Source organism: Arvicanthis niloticus, chromosome 10 (genome assembly GCF_011762505.2).
Source record: "Arvicanthis niloticus isolate mArvNil1 chromosome 10, mArvNil1.pat.X, whole genome shotgun sequence".
NCBI classification, from domain to species: domain Eukaryota; kingdom Metazoa; phylum Chordata; class Mammalia; order Rodentia; family Muridae; genus Arvicanthis; species Arvicanthis niloticus.
The window spans coordinates 79,227,718-79,249,736 of NC_047667.1; positions in this window are offsets into that span (position 1 = coordinate 79,227,718).

Genomic DNA, 22,019 nt, shown 5'->3' on the forward strand with positions numbered 1-22,019 from the left:
CCTGCACAATTTACACATCATCTCCTTTTTCAACAATCCTCACAGTATATTATCATCACAGTGCTGTAGTTATTGCTAACTGAGCCAATCCTTTGGAAAATCACAATTCTCTGCCTATGAATTCTGCTGTCGGCTTGAATATTCCCTTGTGGAAGGGAGATATCATCCTTTCAATCCTGAACATACATTGTAGTACATAGAAGAGGGTGGTTTGCTTGAATTACCCAAGCCATCATCATGGGATGAGTAGCACCATTTTAGCAAGGGGGTAGTACTGACAACTATGAAATTTAATTTGCTTTGTATGGTTTGCACATTCTTAATAATTCTGATCTCTGTATAATCAGAATCTCTATATTTCTGCTACATTTTGTGTATCCTTACTAGTAAAATATGAGTTGTTTCTAGAATAAAGGCCTTGTTCCCATGGAGATGTCACATAACTTTGGATCCTCCACTTTGTTGTCTGTCACCATTTTGTTTTTTTTGAATGATCACCATTCTTGCTTTTACCTGCCTAAAATTCATTTATATCAAATAAAGAAGGATTCAAACATCATACATGTTTGGGGAAGGTATTGATATTCTCCATATTCACTTTAAGTGCTCACACTTCAACCCTGTGTGAACTGGTAAACAGGAGTTTTTAATGATATTTGGTGATGTTTTCTATTGAGAAATAAAAGTGTTTGCCTAACAAACACTATTATCTATGGTTGATCAACAAAACCCAGATTGAAAAAAAAAATCCCATACAATGGCATACACTTGTACTCACAACACTGGGAGGAAAAGTGAGACAGAAGTGCCCCTGTTGCTCCCTGACCAGGCAGCCTAATCAGTGAGCTATAGTGAGATCTTCTATCTTAGAAAACAACCTATAAAGGTGCTGAGAACAAGTGAGATATTTCTCTGGATGAGTAAAGACACACATGTGGCATACTTACATACACATGAACCTATGGGTGCATATGTAAAAAAAACCTCTATATACATGTGTGCCTGCTAGTTCACATAAACACATGCATACACACATGTGCACATACTGAGGGAAAGCTGCTCAATACCTAGATTTTGGTTTCAGTTTGAAGCTGCCCACCATATGTCTAAATTCTTCTCATCACTATTGATAAAATAGTTGGTGATTCTCACTATGAAAAGAGAAGAAGACATGGACAGTGCACTCAAAAAGGGATGTCACAATGTGATGTAAACCCAATAAATGTACATCATTAATTAGATCCAGTACTGAGGGTTGCAGCACATCCAGAAACTGCCTGTAAACTAGGAAAGAAAGGAGCAAGAATATGGAATGACCAATAGTCTGAACAAAGAGGGATTTCCAGGAAAAAAAAAAACTGGAATTACATTTTTGAAGGTGTGGTGACTCAGAATCACAGGCACATACCATTTTCTGTTTCTCTGAACACAGGGCCCAGTGACACCTGTTTGGACAATTAGGAATACAGTACATTATCTCATCCTGTGACTTGGTATTTGCTTATTTACTAAGAAACAGAAATGTGTTATTTTTAGTCCCTTAGTATGGTGGTTAGATAAAATGTCCCCATAGTCTCAGTTGTTTGAACACTTGTTCCCTAGTTGACATCACTATTCATGAAAGTTTAGGGGTACAGTTTTGCTAGAGGAAGCACATAAGTGGGACTGATCTTTGAGAGCCTAAAGTTTTTATTTTATCTCCTTTCTTTAATCCATGGTATTTTAGGTATAGTTTCTTATTCTTGACCCAATGATCTTTGCTGTTATGTTTAGTCATTTATTTTTATTCATATTGTCATTATTGCTGAAAAATGTCATTTTTGTTGACCCTATCATCCATCTATCTCAAATAGTCTTCTTTTTTTTTTTTTTTTGCTTTATTTTGTCTATTTTTGGTATTTTCCACTATTTTTTTTATGATTCTTTAGTTTTTTTATTTCCATATTTATTTTCAAACATGCATTGTTGTGGTAAATCTCTAACCCAAATAAGCTCAGTCAAAGAAAATAAAATTCACTAATTATGAATAGGAGCTATAAGCCTAGATTAGGCAGATTTGCCACTACACTACCTATTCCCCATCTATAAGAACATTCAAGGGAATATAAGTGAGCTAGTTGTGGATGGATGTGATAATATTTTTTGTATACTGTATATTATGAATTGTATAATACACATTGGAAAAAAGTATAGAACACTCAAAGATTTTTATAAAAAATGAAAACCAATAGCAGAATGAAATCACAACTGAGCTGAGGTATGTAATCCAAAAATAAAGCAAATTATGACTGGAATTGTGGTACCTTCCTCAACATTCTGAGAAAGCAAGAACTACATTAACACAAGTTAGTCAGTCAACCAGAATTAGTTACCACTGTGGTACTGAGAAAAGTTTCAGCATAGAGAATGAGCAGAGATATTGACTCTGATTGAAAGTTAAAAACCAAAAACAAAACAAGAAAACCCCACAAAACAAAAAACAAAAAAGCCTGCTTCTGGGTGCATGATAGCCATTGATGCCTATCCTCATCCTCATGATATTTTCCACTTTGCTGTTTCTACTGTTGTTCATGACATCTCAGAGCTATACGATTGACCACCCAACATACTTCTGCTTGTTAGTTCCTTAGCAAGAGAGTTGACCCAGCATCCTGGGAACTCTCTCCAAAGAGCTACATCACTGCTGACTCAAGAGAAAGCTGCATCACTACTGACACCAGACAGAGCATTCCCTCACTGCTGACCTCAGAGAGCTGCATCACTAGAGATACAGGACCTTTTTTATTTCAGGCCATGTCCTTTTCAGTTATACATGTAATTGGTCATGAGCACAAATTTTCATACATAGCATTTAATTTTAAATAATTACTGGCATAGGTGTTAGGAATTGGCCCACAGGCTTTATGCTGGCTAGTGAACTGTTTTTACAACTGAGGCACAAGCCAGAACTTTTTGTGCAAATGACAGATCTGCTGCTAGTTGACCTCAATTCTGTGTCTGAATGCAAAGTCCTCATATAGCAAACAGTGTGGCCATGACTGCCCAGAGAGTCATGCATAATCACATGTTAATGTCTTGTAGTAACAAAGACATGAAAGGTCAGGCACATAAGGTTCTCTGTGCTATACTATAGAGAACTGTTACCTTTTGGTCTGATCATTATGAAGCCATTTGTCCTTGAGTTTATGGTAGAGATGGGAGACAGGGTCATATTTAAAAGCAAAAACACAGTACTTATTCCCATTGTTTGTGAAGTGAAATTATAGGTTACAATGGGAAAAATAAATAAAGGCAAAATCCTGAGTTATCCCCTCTAAGTACCAGTAAAGATATGAGACAGAATTCATACTTTATACATTTTAAACAAAGCAGGTCATTATGTGTTCAACACCAAGAGGAATTATATCTTGCCCATAAATGCAAGTGATCTTTTAAGCTCCAAATCCCCATATGCAGATAATTTACTGTGATAATCAAGATGATACACACAATTTCACTTCAGTTTCATCTGTATTTCTATTGGTATTTTAAATATAATGAATAAAAATATATGTTGGCAACAAAAAATGTTACTTAAAACGGCAACATTTTCAACACTGAACAATAACTTTAAAAAGCTGTTCTAACATTAGATTTACCCCAAATTATGGGTGTGCTGCTCCATACTATGAAAGAAGACCTTTGGAATGCAGTGTTCTTACTTGTGAAGAACAAATCATCTCTACCACTTCAATGTGAAGCATCAACATTCTTGACTAAACCTGCATACACCAAAACAAAATGATGAGTTTATTCCATTTTCTCTTCTTGCCTGTCTTTCCTTCCCTTGTCCTTCCTCTCTGTTGATAAGGAAGGGTCAGAAATGCAGTGAAAGAGAAAGCAGAAAGCATTGGTGATATAACAAACTGAGAATGCCCTGTTATGTGTCAATGGTTTCGACACTCTAGAAAACCACTTTCTTTTAGCAATAAGATATACTAAGAAATGCTACTTATAGCATTACTTTCTTTACTTGTCATTGTGACAAAATACATTTAACCATGTACCAAGAGGCACAGGCTAACCAGGAAGTGAAAACAAGTTGCAATATGATAAGTTGTACCCTCAATGTTTGGTTTCTTTGGCGGAAGGTCCATCAGCTTTCTAGATAGCACACACATCATCACAATCACCTGGATTTCACATGCAAAACACAATACACATTAAATAAATAGTTATGAATAATGTAAATAATGGGAACATGTCTCAAATAGAAGAAGAATGCTGCTGCCAGCAGTCACCAGTGCATAGCAATATACCTGTATCCTGGTATACAGTATCCTGGTATACTGTATCCTGGTATACAGGCTTGTCCAGTAATAGTCCTAGATGGATTTTTCCCCTTATTTTTGTTCAAATTTTCTAATACATAAATAGAATTCAGATGTCTGTTTCATTGCATAAATCCACCAACCTTTGAATATTAGAATATGTTGTTCATAGATTGGTTAAATATTATGTCAACAGTGTCCAATCTGTAAAAGCAAATGTGCTTTTCATCCTACTATGAGGCTTAGATTTTTATTGAAATAGGCATAGAATATAACTAAAATTTTGTTTTTAAATCATAAAAGAAAACAGTAAAAGACAGCAGAGATGGCTCACCATTTAAGAGTTCTGACATTACTTATGCAGGACCCAGGTTTAACTCCCAGCACGTAGATAAGTCAGCTCACAACATCCTATGCATATTGTTTTAGGGAACCTGTTCTGGCTTTCACAGACACCAACCAACCCTCTTGTGCACAGAACCACACAGAGACTCACACATATCTAAATAAAAACAAAATAAAATTAAAAAAAAAACAAACAACAAAGATGACCAGTTATTTGCTAAAGAAAATAATCATAACAATTGTAATTAGGGCTTGAATTTTAATTTCATCTGAGACTTGGAAGGAATGTCATAGGACCGAGAATGTTGAGAGCTGATGCTGGAAGTAGTCATTGTGTCAACAGTGTCTAATCTGTAAAAGCAAATGGGCATTAGGTGATGTCTCTCCTCAATTCTTCAAAGATGCTAGGGACCTGCCCTAGCCTTTCAAGCAAATGGTACTGAGGCAGGACACAGCACTTAAGGCCAAACACTTGTAGCTCTCCCTTACTGTTTTGTGCTAATAAACACTAGTTTCTTTTCTCTTACTATATTGTCCTAATAATTGCTGGTTTCTTTGTTCTTACTATATTGTGGTAATAAACTGCTAATAAATACTGGTTTCTTTTCTTTCTGGCTCAAGGATCTCTCACTGGCCAGGCAAGAGTCTTAGAACTCATTAACTCTTTGTGAAGCAGAGAGAAAGGAGAGGAAAAGAAAGAACTCATTGACACAGATAATGCACACAAACACACATACATTTTATATATATATATAATGTACAGAGAAACAAACAGATACATACATGTATTTGATGAATGGGGCAAAGTCCCCAAGCCACACATATACATTTGATGGATGAATTGGGCAAAAGCCAAGATACCACGTTTATTCCTTCTTCCTGGTCTTCTTATTTGATTTGTAAAGAACAGAAGTTCTTTAGAAAGTACTTACCGATAAAATGAAACACAAAGTGGGAGTTATAGAAAGATGTTGATATTAAGTTCTAACCAGTATTTCAATCTATAAGCTCGTTATAAATTCAAAGCAACAGTCTCACATGGTCTCACTTTACCATGGTACACAGCTTTGTTTTTTGTTTTTTTTTTTTTTTTCTTGAACCTTTCCTAGAATGAATGCTTTTTCTTCATCTGGAATGTCTCCTAAGCCCATTTCTCTTCTTAGTGTAATTGAGAAAGCTCATGCTATCCCCTATTATGCAGCCTTTACTTATTATTCTATGAGAATTGGAAACATTGTATTCTTATTTCTAACTTTGTTACACCTTTCCCGCGAAACAACTAAAATCATTTTCTAAGACCTTCATTTTGAAATTGATTGAATCAAATTAAGAATTCTATAAAGTCTTTAATTAATATAAGAAGCTTTAATTTATGAACATTTATCTTCATGTTGACTTGCAGAGAACTTGCCCAATAAAGTGGACTGATGCCCAGGATTCATTAGGCTATGGAATTTAACAAGTAACGCATAACAAGAGCAAGAATCCATCTTGTGATGAAGTTTCTAAGGACTCTGCATTCTTAGAGCTCACCCCTCTAAGGACTCTGCATTCTTAGAGCTCACCCCCTGCAGGCCATGCAAAACTGAGGATATACAGAAAATTAACGCGCATGCATTTAGCTTTCCAAAGATGGCTTCTGACAGAAGAATCCTTATGCTCTATCTTAGAACATTGCATTGGAAGAGAGTGGGAGAATAACTTGAGGTTCACCCCTTGCCTGGGTCAGGGCATTCTGTAAGAACAGAATGTGCAATGCATATACACTAAAGTTGGATTTAATAGATTGATTCACATGTCATCTGGGTAGGCAACAATTGCTCTTTTCATATTAGCTGAGCTGAGAATAGGTATCTGCTCTGACAGGAAACATTACTATCTGGTAGAGGAGCCTGGGTCTTCAGCATTCCCCATCTGGTACAGAAGGCTGGTACTGCACCATCATGCATTTGTTACAGAATGGATGGTGTTTCCACATCCCAAATCTGCCATCAGTAGTCTGAAGGATTCCTGGTGAAACATTGCCTTTCAATCTACACTAGATGGTCAAAGAAACTGAATCATGGTATCAGTGAAGAATGGCACCAATAGTGTCCACAACAGCAAAGAAGTAAACAAACTCTTGACAAGATAGATGAATCTGTCAATAAGGAGAAAAGAAAGGCAGGGAAAAAAAAACCCAAAAGTTGGTTTTTTTGTTTTTTGTTTTTTTGACTTATATCTAGGCACTACTAGAAAGTTCTGGCTTTATTCTAGGAAATTGTTCCTGCTTCAACTAACCTAAGAGACTACCTGATACTTGTGCCAAGAGGTTCTACTTTTAGAGATTCTAGATTCAGCCAAGTTGACAATTGAGACTAATCATCAAAACTCCTCAAGGTATTTTTTTTGTGAAACTGAAAACATCTCCTTCTGTATGAGATAGCCTGGTACTCTGGAATTTGAGTAAAAAAAGACTGCAATTTGGAGATTATGGGCCACGTAGATACTACCTCCCATACAGAAACTTCTTCCAGATCAGGAATTTTCATTCTTTTACCTTCTTTGAGCAAACACACACACACACACACACACACACACACTACAGATATACTGAAAGTAGAGAAATTGAGGAAGTAGAGGAGCCTACATTTGAAAGACAGTGTAGTAGACTTCATAAAAGACCATTGGATTAATGGAGCAGATGGCCTTTTCTTTTCTTTCTTTCCAGACAAGTTGGGTGTGATGTTAAGCCAGCCTCTACTAATATGCCCTGCTTGGTACTCCTTTTGATCTCCTTTTTACATGTCTTCATCTTTTTTCTCTTCTGTATTTATCCTGAGTCTTTGGCTCACTGTGAACCACTAGCACATAAGAGCCATTGGCAGCATGTGTTCTTTGGATGTTTTCATAGCACAAGAGCAAGACTCTAGAAATAAAATATCTCCTTCTAGATAGCAGCAGCTATCCCCCAGAAGCTTGGGCTACTCTCGATTCTCATGTGGACTTCATACTGACTGCTTTTCTCCCTCTTGTTTTTTATTTCTTTACAGTTTATGACTAGATCTGGAACAGACATAAAACACAGCTTGACCCACTTATCAAGATTGTCTTCTGAATCTCTGGCAGGAGAAGAAACAAATCTAGGATTTGGGAACACCAAGGTCATAGGTCGAGTCTATTGTTTTTCAGGATTATTGGGTAAACATGTAGATGCCAGAGGGAACCACCTCTTTAATCAAGATGAAATTCAAGATGAGTTTTCTTCCTTTCAGATTTGAATTTTTCTCATTGTTTTGGGACATAAAATCTTAATTCAGATGGGTTCTTCAAAACCTATTCTTTAAACTCACAATTTGTGAGGACAGGAAACTTAAGTTTTCTTCTGGCCCTGTTCCTTTACAGTGGTCATGGTTCACAGAAGTCCTAACACCCAAAGTTGAAACATTGTCCTCAGAAAATGCCATAGGTGGAATAGGCAATAGGGACATGGCTACTACTACAGTGACTCTAATGGTATCTTGGAGAGCAGATGCTCCTAAAGTTGTGGTCAGGGGAACATAGAAGCCTGGACAATTATGGAAGTATTTTCACCTGTGCCAGAACTTTAGGAATCTGTGCTAAGTTCTACCTGCAGTATATCATCTTATAAACTTGTATTTGTAAATGGTCTTTGAGCAATCTAGAGTGTTTGACTCTGTTTTGCTCAGATCTATCCTCGGTCCCCATCCGAAGATGGGCAAAAATAGAATGTAAAAATACATGGGATGATTTAAATTTAAAAGATTAGGTCACAGCTATGTTTCTACATTGCAGACACTTTAACAATTTACACATCTACCCAAGTCCTACAACCAAAAGGAGAAAAATTAAGCACCAGGACCATTTTCCAAGTAATGTGTGACATGAACTAACTTCAGATGCTTTTAAAGCGATATATTCAGTTTTGTTAGAATATAAAATACAAATGTGTGGAACAATGAAGGGGTGATTGTACTTTATAACCTGGTAAGAAAGACCTAGTAGCACAGTACTTAGAGGGGTTATCCATTACACCTGGGAAATTTATCAGCACCTGATAAAGGTTACACTGTTACACTGCACTGTTTGTATGTGTGTGTGAGAGGGCAGGGGTGCATAAATCTATAGCCTAGTGAGCAGGTGTAAATGTTTGCAAGTAGATATGCCATCTCATACCTGTGTCAGTCTTTGAAAGTCTGAGGTCCTCCTTGAGTAACATTCTTAGGATCCTGTCTACCTTATGTTTAAGACAGAGTATCCAATTATGCTGGAACAGAGATCAAAAATACGTTATTCTGTCTTGCAAGCAATCCCAGACATTCACTTGCTTATTCCTCTCCAGTGCTGGTATTAATAGAAGACAACATAACACCCAGAATTTTATCTGGGTGGTTGAACTCAAATTCTTATGGGTACACAGCAAGCACTTGACGAATCAAAATATGTCTTCAGCTGTACCAGTTTTTCTGATGTTTCTTGATGACAAATGATTTATAAGCAAACATAATGTCTGCCTTGTATTTATACATGTGTGTACATGAGTGTGTGTGTGTGAGAGAGAGACGGAGAGAGGGAGAGAGAGAGAAAGAAAGAGAGAGAGGGAGAGAGAGAGAGGGAGAGGGAAAGAGAGAGAGAGAGAGACAGACAGACAGAGAGACAGAGAGAGAGAGAGAGAGAGAGAGAGAGAGAGAGAGAGAGAGAGAGAGAGAGAGAGAGAGAGAGAGAGAGAGAGAGAGAGAGAGAGAGAGAGAGAGAGAGGGCTTAGGGAAATTTTCTATGGTTTTGTTGAAGATGTTTTATGGGCCTTTGAGCTGGAAATCCCTCCCCCCTTTCCTACTCCTAATATTTTTAAGTTTGGTCTTTTCATGGTGGCCCAAATTTTCTGAATGGTTTGTTTCATGAACTTTTTAGATTTTACATTTTCTTTGAGTAAGATTGATCCCATCATATCTTCTACACCTTAGATTCTCTCTTCCATCTCCTGTATTCTGTTGGTAATGTTTACATCTATAGTTTCTGTTCTCTTTCTTAGGTTTTCTATGTAAAATTTGCCTCAGTTTGTGCTTCTATTCCTCTTATCATGTCTTGGATGGCTTTAATCATATTCTTCACCTATTTTTTTTGTTTGTTTATATATTTCTTTATATTCATTTGCTTACTCTTTTAGTGCCTTTACCTATTCGAATATATTTTCTTCTATTTTCTCAGAGATTTTTTCATGTCTTCTTTGAAAGCCTCTATCATCTTCTTAAGATTGAATGTAAGATCCTCTTCTTATGCTTCAGTTTCATTAGGATACCCAGGGTTTGTTGTAGCAAGATATCTGATGGTGCCATATTCCCTTGGGTCTTGTTGATTGTGTATTTATGCTGTGCTTTTAGCATCTGCTTTTCCCTGGTGTTGGCTGGATGATCCTGATATTGGCAGGAATTCTTGGCGTGTGTAATTGTTGACCAGACAATGGAAATCAAGGTACCTGACTCTGCTAGCTGTGCCTCAGGTAGACCCCACTATGCAGGCTGTGTCCTGGGTGGCTCCTATTCTGGAGACTCTGTCCCAGTTGGGATTGAGAGCTGATCCTACTGAAATAGGATTAGTGGATCAGGTTTTCAAGCTGGTTAGTCTTGCCACTACCCTCCACCAAGGTTTTCAGGGGAAAGGAGGACACATTTGGGTCTCACAAGGCCCATCTGTACTGAAGAGGAAAACTAGAGCTAGAAAATGGGGCTCAAGAGACCCAGGGCAAATCACATTTTTTAACAAACAAACATTTAAACCTCACATTTGTAACTAATAGTCCTACAATTATCTGAAACACTGCTTTATAGGATTTACCTGGATAAACAATTATGACCCTATGTTAATGTTCTTTTCAAATGTCATATCAGTTTCTCCCAAGAGGCTACATAAAAAATTTTCCTGAATGGCACATTGCAAATCTCTTTTCAATAAGGTCTGTTTAGATGTGGAGACATTTTTTAATGTCTCAAAGAATCAATAGTGTTCAAAATTTAAAAATGGGAAATACTGTTGGCTTTGTAAGGTTAGCTATCTGTCATCTGTTTTATCGATTAGTCCTTTCTCTTGTTCCTATCTTACTCTTTCCATATCCCTTTTATTGAGTTCTATTATGCAGTAGGTTCATTGCCAAAGGCCCACAAAAAGATCACTCTATGGAAGAATTAGAAAAAAATACATTGCTACAGCTTATTGATGATTAAGTCCTCTAACCTGTCTTGTGCTGCTATAACAGAATATCTGATATAGAATCATGTACAACAAACAGTTGTTGGCTCGCATCTCTAAAATTTAGATATCTGATATTAAGGTGACAGTATATAGCAAGGCCAACATGCTAAATCACTATGTGACAGAAGGAAAGAGGATGAGAAACTTTACCTCTAAAACACTAAGCTCACAGTTGCAGTGAAGATTTTAAAGATCCTGTCTCTCAGTTTCTGAGCATGGAAATGAAATTTCAATGATAGTTTTGGTGTGAACAAATGATCAAACCAGTTATTTATATAGTATGTATTAAGGGTGAAGACCAAGCTTCTCCATCTGAAATCCAGTGTCTATAGATTAGTGTAAACATGGAGAGACATAACACTGATGCCAAGACATGCATTTGTACATAGCCTCATCTTGTTTAATTTTATTGAAGCAGCCTTAGAAAGTACCTCACCAGAGAGAGCTACAAAGTTAGCTATTGAAGTACCTACCCAGCTCCTGTTACTACAATCTGAGACTATTCTATTTTACTTCCTGTAACATAACTGAGCATATGTGTATCATATTTCCCACTTGCTCACACACAAGTTATACTAAGAAATTAAAAATTATCCTACTTTGAGAGACACATTAATTGCAAGTATTCATAAAAGCTGAAATGGAGAAATAAATGATACCCTGTAAAACATGCTGTGAGGCTTTGCTCAAATGCTCAACCAAATGAAATGATGGGTAGCTGTATTTGTAACTGAAACAAAGCTTCCTGAGAATTTTTGGTTATAATCTTTACTAGTGTTGTGAGATTGAAACCCCCACCACCACCAGCTTTCATTTTCTCCATTAATATAAGGAAGTAATATTCGAAGATTTTGAAAAGTAACTGCAAATACACACACTGATTAATAGTTCCCAACCTTATCCAGAGAAAATGGTTAATAAACGGGACTGCCTATATTATCTTTCCTTTATTTTAATTTTTTTCTTGCCCATAGAATCTGAGTTTTCCTGCTCTTTCCATCTTTTCAGACAACTGTGATGACCCATTGACCTCCTTTCACCCACTGAGGGCTTTCTCCAACTCCTTAAATCTCACTGTAATGTCCAGCCCAGCTCAACTTAACTGGAGAATGGGTAAGTATAGTGACTAAGCCCACAATCCATGTTTTACGTGAGGACATCATGAGTGCTTAGGAGAGAGAAAGTACACTGTCTACATAAGTGTCACATCTAAAGCCACAGTCCAGAAAGAAATCTTCAAGGTTAAGTCTATAGTAAAAGTACTTCCCAGCTTGCAATAGGCAACATGTTCCTCCAACCCAAAGATCCACCAAGAAATTCTTTGTATTTTGTTTGTGTTGTTGTTATTGTTGTTGCTGCTGTTGTTTGAGGTACTGACTCTTGAACCCAGGGATTAATGCTCTCTCATGGGACCACATAGCTATCCTGTGAAACTCTTAGTTTAGATTTGTATGTGTGCATAACCTTACTTGTGTACAGATAACATGTGAGTTATACACATGCTTACATGTTTGCAATTGTGTATTGTGGGAGGGATAGAGGACAACCTGAAGTGATATTTCTTTGGTGTCATACACTCATATGAGGAAGGGTGTCTCATTAACCTGGAGCTTGAACTTTAGGCTGCCCAAATTCCCGTTTCTACCTCCTATAGGTGGAATTAAACACATGCACCACACTGGGCAGTGGTGGCACACGCTTTTAATCCCAGAACTTGGGAGGCAGAGGCAGAGGCAGGCAGATTTCTGAGCAAGGCCAGCCTGGTCTACAGAGTGAGTTCCAGGACAGCCAGAGCTACACAGAGAAACCCTGTCTCAAAAAAAAAAATGTACCACTGTGACAATTAGTTTTGTAACATAGGTTCTGTGTGATCAAACTCAAGTCATCATGCTTGCATGTAAGATGTAAGCAGTCCATCCATTGAGCCATCCCCAACACTGTGAATTTCTTTCTTCTCTTTTTTTCTCATAGTAGGATGTACTGAAGAAGATAATTTTAAATAATTTTTATTGTATACATTTTATATGTCAGCATAAATATCTACAAAACTGTGCTTCAACAGTAAGTTAATGGATTGTTTATAAAATATCTCATAATATTTAATTTTACTGTGGGATTAATATTACTATATTAAAGTACACATAAAATGTATTTAGTTAAAAGTAAATACAAATAATATGTATTTACTTATGTAACCTTACAAGATAGAGAGTACTATAAATAAGTACTTGATCTGTTTGAACTAGAGTAGTTATACTTGAATGTAAAGTCTCTAATGTAGAGACTCCAATGTAAAGATAACTTAATCAATATAATGTTGGATCTTTAGCAACATTTTTATATTTTGATATCAGTTTTGTGATATATAGAGATTGATAAAAAACATTTATTCTTTTTATAAAGGACTTAACATAAATTTCTAAAATCTGATTAATATTATAATCTTGTTCTTAACTAAAAAATAGTTGAGTGCCAGGATTAGGTGCTGAGGATGACTCACAGGGAAAAATACTTGGCTCAGAGGCATGACAGCTGGTGATCAGAGCCTGAGAATTCATATAGATGCTAGTAAGGTGTGGCAATTACCTCATGTACCAGCATTCAGCAGGCATTGAAAGGCTGTGCCTAGAGAAAGTTGACTGACAAAACTAGTCAAATAGTGTGTTCCTGGTCTACAAGAGAGCTTACTCCAACATATAAGGTAAAGAGCAATTGAGGAATACCAGATAGAGTTTCCTTTCTTTCCCTTTCTTAAAAACACTATGACTAAAAGCAACTTAGGGAAGAAAGGGTTTATTCAACCTTCCAGATTAAAATAGATAATTGAAGGAATCCTGGGCTGGAATTCAAGCAGGAATCTGAAGTCAGGTCTGCTTGCCATGGCATTGCTTCTAACCAGAGATCTTTCTCACTGCCAAGGAAGTATAGCAAAAACTATGGAGGCATATTATGCTGCCTGATGATTAGGTTACCACCTTAACAAATCTTGTTAGTATAGCCTAGGACTACTTGTTCAGGAGATGATATCGTCCACAGTGTGCTGCCTTCCCACATCTATTAATAATTAGTAACATCCTCTTAGACATGCCTTTAGGCACAATTTAGTCAATCACTCAAGAATCTCTTTTTATGTGACTCTAGGCTATACAAGGTTGATGGTTAAAGCTAGCGAGGGTAACATTGATGTTAACTTGGGGCCTCTTTACATATAAACAAGTGCATATAAACCCACACACATGTACAACACACACACAATGTGAGCTCTCATGTATACACATATACACACACCATACAGACATATATTTATATATGTATATATATTACATTTAATATAAATGAATATATAGTATATTCATTGGCATGTTCTAATGAATGCAAACTCAAATCAACTTTACATCACATAGGTTTATTATGATGCTTCTTATATTTTTATATTTTAATTTACCTTTGCATTCTGAAACACATTTTAGTCAGTTATTGAATAATTGATATTGTAAACCTCAACGGATTAAATTTGTTAACACTTTAATACTTTATGATTTTGAATCTCCATCAATTTTGATTTATAGATTTATTTTTACTCTTGTGGTTTATTTCATACTATGTGTTAAAAGTTTGCTATTATAACAATGTTCATAACCAAAAAGTCAAAGTCATAATTTATTTGAAAAAGCTACCTAAGGGAAAAAAGAAAAGTAAAATCCATTTAAGAATATAGATGTCACATTGTATTTGTTTGGTGGAAACAAAAATTTGCTTATACAATAAACAAGAGTGTTTTTCTTTTCATTGTTCCCAAACAATACTGTACAGCAGTTGTTTATTTGGCATTTGCAATATACTAGATGTTGGGATGAATGACTGTTCTGTCATTTTATACCAAAACCTTGAACATCTATGGATTTTATTCAGAAGGTTCTGGAACTGAGCCCTTGGGATGCCAAAGAGCTCTACTATTCTAAAACAAAAAAGAAAATTCCATCATAGCACCATGAAGAAACTATTGATATAATGTCTTTTTAAATAATGGTCTTTAATTAATCTTATATATTAATGCCAAATTTTATTAATTGTTTTATTTATATCATATTAATCTATAGCAAAACTATAGTAAGGTATGAATTATAACCTTTTCCCAACAAATAGATTTGCTGACCTTCAGGTTAATGGCATAGTTTGCCTAACATCATATGGTAGGAAAAGGAAAATACTTGGGTCTTAACCCAACTCAAATGAATTCAGGATTCATGGTCTCCACTGCTATAAAAACAGGAGGATTCATTAACCAAGCTGGGAGAGAAACAGAACAGGAAGAAAATTGTGTAGAAACTAATCAGACAGGGATGACATGCCAGCTATGATACTGTAGATAGATATCTTAGACATCTCTGGATAATACCTCTCTCTCTCTCTCTCTCTCTCTCTCTCTCTCTGTCTCTCTCTCTCTCTCTCTCTCTCTCTCTCTCTCTCTCTCTCTTGTTCTTTCTATGTGTTTAGAACAATTAATGAAAAGTCAATGCGTCTGTAAAAGAGTACCTTTTATGTGTTAGTCATTCTCTATAAGCTTCACACATGATTGCTCAAAACAGACAGACAGGAATGCTATTTATAAAGAGTTGATGGTTTGAGGAGATGGCTCAGTTGGCTAAGTGCTTCATTCACAAATATGATGATCTGACTCCATCACCCTTATAAAAATTTAAGACTAGTAGTGTTTACAGTAATCCAAGCATTGTAAAGGGTAAAAGTAATCAGGCCATGTAGTGTAACCAAAGCAGTGAAGTCTTAGCTCAGTGAAAGACCCTACCTCAAAAGAACAAAATACATTGTGGAAGGTCTGGAAAGAAGGCTCAATGGTTAAGAATACTTGTTTGTTCTTCCTAAAGACTCCAGGGTTTCATAATGGGTGGCTCACAACCACCTGTACTCCAAGTTCAGTGGTTGTGATGCTTGTTTGTGGCCTCCATAATCATGTCACACACATGCAAATATCAACCTAACACATACACATAAATTTTAAAAAATATAAAAATAATTTTTAAAAATTAGTTAGCATCTACTTTTATTATGTAAGCACATAACCCAAAAATTCAAAGAGTTTAAAATGTATATGCATATAAGTAGATAAAATAATGAATATGTGTGAATGTAAGTATATTCAACATAGGAAACATATGCATATATATTATGATTATATTTATATAAAACATTAAAGTATGGTCATGTAGTGAAGAATACATTTTGTCCTGTGAAAGTACAGGAAAGTGTAAAATTTAGCAAGCTAAAAAAAACACTTAGTACTGATTGATATTGATAACTTCAGACATATGATATATTTTCCTTCTTCTGGAATGAGATTTATGTCTAATCACTATTAAGACTCAAAATGAATAACAGCCTGAGCATCTATTTTCTACATGTAGTCATTTAAATCTCGCTTTCATTTTATGAATGAAACAGACATCAAATGTACCACCTGTAAGCAAATAGTTCCATAGGTAGAAAATGCTGGATACTCTGACAGCCAAAAAGGTGTTGATGTTCTTCTCCATTAATACTTCTTTGTGTATTCACTCTTGATGCAATAGTATGTAACATATAACAAAAAATAATTACTGAGCAGAAGTCCTTGCTGCTTCACCTCACAGCACAGCAGCCACCTAATACGGAGGAATTACCCACCTTTTCAGTTTCATGGTGACAGCACTTCAGTCAAAAGCAGAATGCCCTGACCATGCCAGAAATTCATCAATAAATCTCCTCCCAAATTGTCACTCTATCCAGGTCCACTCTCTACATGTCTTTGTCCACAGAATCCACATAATTTCAGCAATGTACAAAGGAATAGATTTGCATAACTTTTATTAAGTCAGTTATTTTTTCCGTGGTGTGGTTGAAGAATAAGTAACACATTAATTGTATATATTAAACTTCATGATATGATGATTTGACATCATATTGTAAAATTGTTGGCTTAGATCTTTTTTCAATACCTGCTTTAATAAGGGTTCTTAAATGCTTCAAACCTCTCTTCTATCCCAATGACCAAAGGTTGGAGACAAAGATGGTTAATAGGACAAGGAGGAAGTGGACCTGTTTGGAAGTAGTTTTCCTCTGGGGCACTTCCAATCTTTGTTTTCAGGATATCAGCAGTCCAGTCAGAAACACCTAACATGCATCAGTAGTAGCAGCTAGATCCAGAAGAGACCAAAAGATTTCAATTAATTGGCGTAAATCTGTAGAAGTAACAAAAAGCAACCATGAAAAGTGTTTTGACACATTTTTCTCTACAAAGTCACAACAAGCAAAGACTAGCAAAGCATTGCAAAGTAAAATAATGCAAGAAATTGTTTACCATATATTGCATGCTACTTACACTTTTCCCAAACATCAAGCATCCTCTCAGGTGTCTGCCTCAGTAAAACATCCTTTCATGCGACTGCTGTAGCAGTCCCCTCATCAGACAGTTTCCAGAAAAACATCACATGACAAAATTGAGTCTCCAAAGAAAGCAGAAATTTCCACTTCATAGGAGGGTTAACATAATCAAGTTCATTAATATAGTTTACTTTTCTGATAGTCCTTTTTGGGTGTGTGCATATGTGGATGTATGTTCGGCAACCTTGTCAAATTTCAAAGGTATCATGGCAGATTGTCATAAGTAAGTCACTACAGTTTGCCACTGTAGCCTCAGAATGCTTCTGTTGTTTCAGCACCTGTTTCTTCTGCTCATGCTTACCTGAATCTCACTTTGAAGCTGAAGAGGGCCTTGTACTTTTTCCGTCCTCTGTCTTCTCAGTGCTGTGATTACAGGCTTTTACGGGCATACATAAATTAGGCAGTGCTGGGAGTCAAGCCCTGAGTAAGTGATGTATCACCTGAGCTATATTCCCAGCCCCCTAATGTAGTCTTTTCTATAACAGTATACAATTGCAGCAGCCTGTTTTAGTTATCTCCATTCATTTCACTCCTTCATGCTTTCACCCAATAGAAAATTGTTGCATGTAGTTTTTGCTACCCTGCCTAAGCTCCAGTAATGGGCCACTCTACCAGCCCCCACCCAGCTTCCCTTGAATCCATGGATAAAGAATACAGATACACAGTTGTTCAATTTCAACTTGCCTTTTGACACAATGGCTGGGCATTACTACTCCTACCTGAAAAAAGCATAGGCTTATCAATATTCTCTTTTTTATTGGATAATTTATTTATTTACATTTCAAATGTTATCCCCTTTGCCAATTTCCCCTCCCAACCCCTCCATTCAATTCCCCTTATTCTTGCTTCTATGAGAGTATTCCCTCCATCTACCTACCCACCCACTCTAACCCCATTGACCTGGCATTCCACTACAGTGGGGCATTGAGCCTTCACAAGACCAAGGGCCTCTCCTCTCATTGATGAGAGATAAGACAGTCCTCTGCTACATATGCAGCTTGAGCCACACAAATTTCTTCACCTCATTTAGTCCTTTTCCTAACTCCTCCACTGGGGACTCCGTGCTTAGGCCAATGGTTGGCTGCCAGCATCTATATCTGTATTTGTCACGTTATGGCAGAGACTCTCTGGAGACAGCTATATCAGGCTCCTCTCAACAAGTATGTCTTGGCATCCTCAATAGTGTCTGGGTTTGGTGACTGTATATGGATGGATCCCTAGGTGGAGCAGTCTCTGGATGGCCTTTCCTTCAGTCTCTGCTCCACACTTTGTCCCTGTATTTCCTTTGGAGAGGGGCAATTCTGGGTTAAAAATTCGGACATGAGTGAGTGGCCCCATCCCCTAACCATGGGCTTAGCCTAACCTCTGGATATGGTCTGTACAGGTTCTTCCTCCCCTTTGTTGGGCATTTTTGCTAATGTCTATACTCATTGGGTCTTGGGAACCTCTTACTTTCCTGACATCTGAAACTTTCTGGTGGCTACCCCCTGTTTCCAGTCTCTCATTGTGCTATATACACCTCTGTTCAGTTTCCTGACCCTCTGTATATCATCTCCATCTCCTTCCATACCTGATCCTGCCCCCTTTTTACCCTCCTCCTCTTTTCTTCTTCCAAAGTCCTTCCCACCCTCTACCTCCTATGAGTATTTTGTTCCCCGTTCTAAGAAGGACTGAAGCAGTCATACTTTGGTCTTCATTCTTCTTGAGCTTCATGTGGTCTATGAGTTGTATCATGGTTAGTCTGAGCTTTTTGACTAATATTCATTTATCAGTGAGTCCATACCATGTGTGTTTTTTTGTGACTGAGTTACCTCTCTCAGGATGATATTTTTCAGTTTCATGCATTTGCCTAACAATTTCATGAAGTCATTGTTTTTAATGGCTGAGTAGTACTTTATTATGTAAATGTAACACATTTTCTGTATCCATTCCTCTGTTAAGCAACATCTGGGTTCTTTTCAGCTTCTGGCTATTATTCATATCTCCACACCACTCCATCTGCCTTACATTTTAGTTTCTATATTACATCTAGTCCCTGGTGAACATCCCCAAGAGAGTTCTTGTAGGAGCAGCCACAGGCAACTGCTCCTCCTGAGATCTCACCTTGCTGCTTAGTATTTCTCTCTGAAGCATGGCAACATCTGTCTCCCCTTTACTTCCATCTCTAAACTAATCTCCAGTGACCTGGAAGTACAGCCTATCCCTTTTGCCCAACAATTGACCCATAGCTTCTTTACTAACAGATCAAGAACTAATTGGAGACCAGGACCTTAACATCAGATCTAAACTACCCCTACACAAAATTACTGCCTTTTCTAAATATCTAAGCACCAGTTTTCTTACATGTACATATACAAACACATATACTCCAACATAACCTTATTCTCCAACCTAGATTTAAACTTTTAGCGATTGAAGATTAAGATATACATACAGTTTTTCAGTTCCAAAGACATGACCTAAAAGTGCTAAACAACAAACACCTGTCACAGTATGATATTTGGTCACTCAAAAGCCACAGCTCTCATACAAACATAAAATGTCTACATGAATGGACATCCACCTCATTAAGAAGGAAAGTGAGAAGAAAAAATTTGTTTAAGAAGTGTGACATCTTGAAGAACTGAAGGAAAGGGAACTATTAAAATTACAAGTAGATACAAAACTAATTAATGTCTGTGTTAATTTGGACATTGTAGAGAAACAGAAAATGTACACATATTTATACATACACACACACATAGATAGATAGATAGATAGATAGATAGATAGATAGATAGATAGATAGATAGATAGATAGATACAGATATGTAAAAAATCCAATAAAAACCTAAGCAAATAATAGATGATACAGATATGGAGGAAGAGGTTCATTGTGGAACTTGGATATGTAGTCATGGAACCTGAGAAGAACACTGTGATCTTTCAAAAAGCCAGACACACAGGGAACCTGATGTATCCCTGTGAACCCAGAGATGTGAGAAAAGAGATGGCTTTTGGAGTCACTATTGAGCTGAAGTTTGAGAAAAGGCAACTCCCTTTTTTTCTCTCCAAGACCAAAGGTGTTTCAGCCTGAAATCCTGCCAATTAAGAAGAGGGAGGAGGCAGGTGTCTTAGTCACAGTGTAGAGGGCTCTGTCTCATTTTTTTTATCTGATCTTTCTAGGGATTGAATGGCATTTTCTCAGGTAGATGAAGATTGAGCTGCCCCCACTAGATGCAGTGATTAAAATACCATTCTGTCTCAGAGACACCATCACAGATAAAACTAGAGAAAATATTTTACCAGATTTCTAAATGTCCCTTAGCCAAGTCAGAATGACACCATATCTTAGGTGGTGCTAATACTCTACAGGCCAGACATTCATTAAGTAGCAGGCACATCACTGATATCTGAAATCTAATTAGTCCTCAAATAGAAAAATAAAGCTTGTGATTTGTGAGAATGGCTTACTTGTCTGGACAATTGAATAATCATGAAGGTGGTATGTCATTAAAGAGCCCCAATACCACTGAAAGAACACAGGGTTCCTCCTTCTCTGTCTGCTTTTTTTTGTTTGTTTGTTTTTATAACACAGTTGAGTCATTTATTTGTGCTCTTGTAGCTGTAATTAACAAGTTCTTTCTGTGGTATACCATCCTACTTTCCATACAAGTCTTAGGGATTTTTTTTTTCTTTTCCTAAAAATGACCTTCATGTTGTAAAAATCTCATTTCAGTGAAATTCTATTCTGCTTGCCTAGAGGACCCAAGTGGTAGTGACTAGAATTTTCTGGGATGATATGAAGAGACATTAGTTCACTACAGACAGGGCATTAATGGCATTCTAAGCAAAGAGTGCACTCAATTCTAGCCCAATAAACCATTGAGTGTATAAGGGATACTTGCAGGACTCTGGCTGAGAGACTACTTGCAACAGCATGGATGACTCATTATCAGGGAAGCACTGAAAATCCCAGCTTCATGCTTCAGACAGCTCAGCTGATTCCAAACTCTTATTTCTCTAAATTATTATACTTGGTATAACATCTGAAAGAGACCTTGTGAATAATGTCAGTTTCCAGAACTTTATGAGACAGAGTGGGTTTTGTTTACTTTGTGAGTCTTCTAAGCCTTCCTCCTACATTAAAGAAGGATATTTTTATTTAGTAAGTTTCTATTCAACAAGCTGTATCTTTGCACTCAGTCTTGCAGAACAATTTCAAATGGAGGAATCGATTTTCTCACAAGTCTTGGACATCATTTAAAATATTTGAATCCCCTAGGAAACACATAAAATCCATTATGCATTGAACATATGTAAAACATTTTACTTCTAATGTATAAAACTACCATTGAATATATTCAAGTCTGACTATATACACTAAGGAAGTACACATCTTGTAAATGGACACTAGCACTTAATCATTGTCCAAAGTTAGACAGAGAATCCAGGAAAGCTGGGAATCAACCCCAAATAATAAAAATAATAAGTTCCATTGATGACAAAATATTTCTTAAAATATAAAATAAAATAAAAATAGCACATCTAATGCAGCTGTTGTGTAAACTACAATATGGCAATATAGCCAAGGAGCTGATGACTATGTAGTTAAAGCCTCCTTTAATCTCCTAGCATTGTTATCTCATTAGAGGGGAGTATTTATCAAATGAATTTTGTTGTTTTCCTTCCATTGCC